This window comes from Mercenaria mercenaria, chromosome 1 (genome assembly GCF_021730395.1).
Source record: "Mercenaria mercenaria strain notata chromosome 1, MADL_Memer_1, whole genome shotgun sequence".
Classification (NCBI taxonomy): domain Eukaryota; kingdom Metazoa; phylum Mollusca; class Bivalvia; order Venerida; family Veneridae; genus Mercenaria; species Mercenaria mercenaria.
The window spans coordinates 48,672,320-48,678,723 of NC_069361.1; the positions used below are offsets into that span (position 1 = coordinate 48,672,320).

The 6,404-nt window shown below is 35.4% G+C and overlaps 1 long non-coding RNA gene across 2 annotated transcripts; it reads left to right on the forward strand.

The window, feature by feature from the left end:
- The first annotated feature begins 1,782 nt into the window (after positions 1 to 1,782).
- LOC123545618 (uncharacterized) lies at positions 1,783 to 5,816 on the forward strand. 2 transcript variants are annotated; one of them, XR_006685397.2, is made up of 3 exons: positions 1,783 to 1,962; positions 3,889 to 4,113; positions 5,699 to 5,816. It is a non-coding gene; the product is annotated as an uncharacterized LOC123545618 (long non-coding RNA). The 2 variants fall into 2 exon arrangements; XR_008371528.1 differs by lacking the exon at positions 1,783 to 1,962 and adding an exon at positions 2,664 to 3,489.
- The last annotated feature ends 588 nt before the right edge of the window (positions 5,817 to 6,404 follow it).

Here is a 6,404-nt window from a genome sequence, read left to right on the forward strand (position 1 = left end):
CAAATGTAATACACTGGTGGAAAGGTCGTCACTTTAGGTTTACAATGACACTCTGATCATAAACCTGGTTTGTTTGTAGAAGTCGTAGGGGATTGTTGTCATGACACTGTTCAAGAGCCCAGCGTGCGCTCATACTGTTAGTGAACATTATTGGTAAATAAACAAATTACTAAATCTTGCATCTAACGATACCATGACTTGATTTTACGGGTAATATACCACTAAGACATGCTCTTTATGTATAAGCGTAGCATTTTAACACATGGTTGTTTGTATACTTTACAGAATTTCACTCATTTGTAGGACTTTATTGCGCAAAATCTATATACTAGTAACCCTTTCAGAAAAATGAAACTCATGGTGAATCAATTTACCATGCAGAGAAACGCAAGACAAACTTTATTCAGTGAAGCATATATGTAACCCTGTTCCGTAAGTTGGACTCTATTTTCCAAGTTAATGTTTGCGTCCGAAATTGCTTGAAGTACAAGTTTGCAACAAAAAAGAGCTTGAACAAGGTCTATTTGTGTATAAAATCATCTATAAAACATGCAGAACCAAACTTTTCTAGTTTGATCATAATTATTAAAAAAAATCGTCAAGAGCCCGTTCAAATGTCAGAACATGGGCATGATCACTTTATACATTCAATAACTTCGACAGTACGGCGCTGAAACGCAAACCCGAGTGTGACAATGCATGCACATATCCGTAGAGTTCGAAATACCCTAGAAACCTACTAACCTGATGAAAAAAGCGAACATGCGGTAATTTTAGCAAATATCCGCCATTTTGTAAGTTTGCAACCATTTCGTTCGCTCGAAGTAAGTGTGCAACTTTTTTACGTCCTGCCCCTTGAATATGAATAATTGTTTTCGGGTATTACTCGTTTCCAAAAGCCTGTGCCGTCAAGCGTTCCAATGAGTTGTTTAGGCGATTAGGACGCCTATAAACATCCCATATTAAACTAAAGAATACTTTCATTTCGAAGTAAACAAACGACTATGCTAACTTTTTTGTTTGGTAAATATCTCGCGATCTCATTTTCGGTATGATGTAACAAAAAATCTGACCTGGTCAGGTGATAGGAATATTCTCAACCTCCAAAACATACTATCATACTCGGCTAGCATTTATCATGTAACAGACATGAGTAGTTTTTAAAATACTAGCTCACGTGTGAGCTATTTATAAAAATGTCGGCATGACAGTCAGGCAAGCTGTTAGCTTCCCTGATGTTTACCCCTTATCGTGCAGGACACGATTGATTCTGCCTTTGCGGCCAGTGTAAATCTTAATCATCCTGCACATCCGTGCAGTCTGATCAAGATCTGAACTGTTCGCTATTCAGTCAGTATCGGTTTTGTAATCACCCCCTTTAACAGTCAATGATAATGTCCAAATTGAAAGACGGACAAGTTCATTCTAGAAATTAGCAGTGTAAGGGTTAAGAATTGAATTTATTCGGTGATTTATTCAGTGATTTCATGAAAAAGTGTCTCTTAGCACTAAAGTGCGGCATCACATCAGGAAGTGCTGTCTGACAGAGTAGATACGCATGTCATTTTTATGTATTCAAGATTCTTCAGACATATAATTTCGAAACATTTAATGAGGTGGTTTTTTATACTATGATCTTGCACACACCTGTCAACAATTTAAACGGATCTTTTGCTATGCAAACACTGAAACACGGATCTGCTTTCTAAGGGCGACACACAAAGGAAGAAAAGTCATATTTATGATGATTATATCTCCGCTTCTTCATTGGAAAACATAACGAGAGTGGCAAGCAATGTGAGCAAAGCTTCTTAATGATCAAAAATTACTTTTTGATTCTAATTTTTCCGATATTTTGCAAATTTTGGATATTATGGTCATTAAAATGAAAATTTTAAGTGGAAATTAAATTGTCGACATTCATCGGATGTTTTTGCCACACAAAAGGGCAAAATATGCAATGTAAGTATAAAAAATGTACCAACATTTGACTTCTGCATGGCATATACATATATGGCATGTCTTTGAAAATACGGGAATTTGTTTACTACTCTAAGAGATTTTGAAAAATTATCAGAACGTCAGAATTATAGGAAGATAACAACATTACGTCTTCTCTCGAATAACCAATTACCATTGATGAAAAAGATGTCTGATATATTTATTAAAAGCAACCCTTTTTTTTAAAATACTCTGCGATACAGGCATTGTAAAACCATTCTTTCTTGGTTTGTGCATGGTGGTCAAACGCTTGGCAGCACAGCAATATATAATCCTGTAAGTTTTATACTTTCATATTTTTCTGACATGAATGATATATTATTTGCAACATATATTATAATACAATTATCCGCATTAGCCTTGAATAATAGTCTAGAAATATTTGAAAAATATTGTAACATGTTTTCGCGACTTGGGTTTCCATTTCTTGGTAAAGATTTGGTAAAACCTGCAAACAAAGCTATTCTAGGGATATAGAGGATTCAAGATATCTCGCGCCAAAACTGGTTAGATTGTTTATTGTATATTGCAGCCAGTGCATTTTGTAGAGGAGAATTTAGACAATCTTGAAATAGGAAAAGTATTTTACATCAGTGGAGTACCTTCGAAGAATCCGAAACGATAAGGCGTAAAACAAATTGTTTGTTTCCGGTATCCCGACCTACCCTAAATTTTTGGCCCGACCTTAAATGTTTTTATGGCCTTGGAGAATATTTTTTTCAACTTTTTAGCAAAAAGTTGCAGAACTGCACTTTTATGCTTTAAACATGGCCAGTGATGTTAGAAATCAACTTACTGGTGTTCTAAAGGCATAACCCCCTTATTTGTAATCATTTTTTGATTTTAGCATGTTACCGGTAACAAAGATTTTTTTAGGCCTAAGGGCTATTTTCTCGTTATTCAATTAACACAGATCGTTATTGAAAGATTTTAGCGCATGATAGCGCATTTAACTCCCTCCCTCTTTGGTCGTAGAAACACCTCTGTAACACAGAAAGAAAAAAAAAACAGAAAAAAGTCTTCTATGTCAAAACATGTCTATGTCCCTTTGTCATACTTGATGTCCTGAGCTCGCAAAAATAAGCATTGAGTCTTGACATGACCATGTTAATGTTCTATAATGTTCACATTTTACAGGAACTTAAGAAACTTGTAAAAATAAAAATATCCTGTCATGTTTTATGAAAGAACAAATTTCAATGTAAGCAAATGATTGAATTGTTTTCACACTTGGAATGTCAGACAATATGCTATCGATGTTATTTGCGGCTGCATGTATTTTATATTTACAGAATTATAATTTTTTATTGGGTGTGGGCAAAATATGGCTTCCAACATTGGCATCAGATTAAGTTTTCGCAATAGCTAGAAACACAAGGCGCAGCAGTGGTTTGGGGGTCATGTGGAAAAGACTTTGAATGGACCGTTTCCTTTTCAAGCAGATGCATTTCTGATACGCTGATTCTTGTTGAATCGTCCTGCTTTAAGGTACATGTCTATTCAGCAAAGTACTTTAAAGACCCATTAAACTTTTATTAGATTTTGACATCTAATTTTACTCTGTTTTATACTTTAGACACAACAGGTGCTTTGTGAAAGAGCGGGTACGATCGTTTGGGAGGTGGCAGGGGTTTATAGTGGTACATGTACGAATAAAGCGTCCTTTCGTTTTTAAAGCTTCGTTTAATTCTGAAAAACGGTTTCGGGATAAGGATATTTTAAGAAGTCATTTGTAGACGAAAAACTAGTGTATGAAAATAGCTTCATACTTTTGAAGAATCTTGAATTCAAAATATACCCTCTGTCTCCCCCTCTTACTCTTATCTCTTTGTGCACGCGTGTGTATGTGTGTCAGTTGATGTAATTGTTACATATTTGTCTTTACAGGTAGCAGTTAACAATCAGCCTGTATTAGAATTTATGCATAGATTACCATTTCACCGCATCGATACGCTACGTATAATTGAAGATGCTCAGCTTTGTCAGGCCAGCTTCTAAAGGCGGAGATCAGCGGTATAGCTGAAGGAAACAGAGGACGGTTCTAACGAGCCTTTGCAAACACTGTAATATATGTGCATTATCCAAGTCCAATTCCGGTGGCAAGTAAAATGGGTAAATACCCCGAAAGAAAAAGAATGAATTATAAATGCGCATACGTTACAAAATAATTGAGAAACTGTTTCTGAAAAAAAATCTGGTAACAGTCTAAGAAAGCCTATTTGTATTTGGACACTGTTTTGTTCATAGGAGATAACTCCTGAGGGTATTCAAATTTTGTGTAATTTAGCTCCTATTCAAACTAACACAGTAGAAGATAAAAACATGTAATGTTTAATGTTACATGTCCATTATATTTACAATATAAGGAAGATCTTTTCTACACTACAAACCAAGTTAATAATTATAGTTTTTTGACAAATAGTAAAATTTACAGCCAAGGCCTGCTATTATAGCATTTTAAAACAATGACGGCTTATATTATACTGTAAATAATTGATATGTTTTATAGCTCGACTATTTTAAATATATTTTTCCACAATTGCCACTTCTTCATTTTTTGGAAACCCACACATGGTCGCAGTAACACAGGAGGATCGTTAAATCCTTCATTAGTTATATAACTTGAGTTTACCGGTTATGAAGGTATACACCTACTTTGGTTAAAATTTGCCATTTAATTATGTCTCCCACCACACAGTGGTGTGGGAGACATATTGATTTACTCCTGTTTGTGTGTGTGTGTGTGTGTGTGTGTGTGTGTGTGTGTGTGTCTGTCACAAATCTTGTCCGCGCTCTAAGTCGAACATTTCTCGTCCGATCTTCACCAAACTTTAACAAAATGTGTTTGACCAAAAGTCCTCGGCCTAATTTGATAACTAGCCAAATCGGCCTAGGCACTTCGGTGTTATGACCCTTAAATTACCAAAAATCGGCCTTTTTACTCTTGTCCGCGTACTAAGTCGAACAGTTGTCATCCGATCTTTACCAAACTTGAACCAAATGCCTTTTTACTCTTGTCCGCGCTCTAAGTCGAGCAGTTCTCATCCTATCTTCACCAAACATTAATAAAATGTGTTTGACCGTAAGTCCTCGGCGAAGTACGATAACTAGCCCAATCGGCCCAGGCACTTCGGAATTATGTCCCTTGAATTACCGAAAATCGGCTTTTTTACTCTTGTCCGCCTTCTAAGTCGAAGAGTTGTCATCCGGTCTTAACCAAACCTGAACCAAATGTTTTTTACAATAACTCCTCGGCCAAGTTCATTAACTAGCCAAATCGCCCAAGGCACTTCTGAATTATGGCCCTTGAATTACCCAAAAGCAGTCTTTTTACTCTTTAAAGGTATATTTGAGTAAACAGTATATAAAGACTGACTTACTATTTAGATCATTAGGCAGTTGTGGTGCTAAGAGAGTAAAAGTGAAAACCTAAAACTATCAACCTGGCCCCGTGTTCACAAAACATTTTTCGGTCTCAGCTGCCATTTAGACACAAACGACAAACAAAGTTTCATTATCAAACTCAGCTGAGACTGAAAGTGTTTTATAAACACGGGGCCTGTAGACAGAATTTTTTTTCTATATATAGACCAATAGAAATAAGGACAGTAGTTTTGATAAAATAGGAGTATCTGGCATTTCTTATATGGGAATTATGCATTGGTAATAAACTTATCTATGATTATTGTTATTTCAGATACGGTCATCTGGTAAATTACAGATATTTGTAGTTTAATTGCTGTAAACATCCAATCAGCAACCAGAGATTTATGCAGTACCTATTAAGTGAGTATATTTTAATTGGCTTATATGGCGGTTGTTAATGGTCAACAAGAGTTTTACTTCGTATATCTCTTTATTTAAGCTCGTTCTGAATAAAGCATTTAACTAAACACCAAGTGAAGTTATCAAAATTAAACTTACCTACAACATTTTGAAAAAATGCTTTCGCATTAACTTCAACGTGATTATGACAGGGGGCGCGCCTTTAATGAAATGTGGACTCGGGACTTTTTTGTTCTTTTTCCACCAAACGAAAGACTGGAAATATTAGTATATACAGACCTGGCCCAATGTTCACAAAACATTTTTCGGTCTCAGCTGAGTTCGAGTTTGAAATTTTAATATCAATTTTACGAAAACTTCAAGGTTGAATTCCAACTGAGACCGACCATCAATACTGAGTAGCCACTTGAAAATAGTTATTAATTTGAAATTTAGTTTTAAACATGCGATTTAGACACAAATGACAAATAAAGTTTCATTATCAGCTGAGACTGAAAATATTTTGTGAACACGGGGCCTGATATCAATTTTTTTTATCTCATACTTTGAAAATTGTATAAGATACCCGCGTACAACCATAAACATTCCTTTTTACATACAATATGATATAAAAAAAA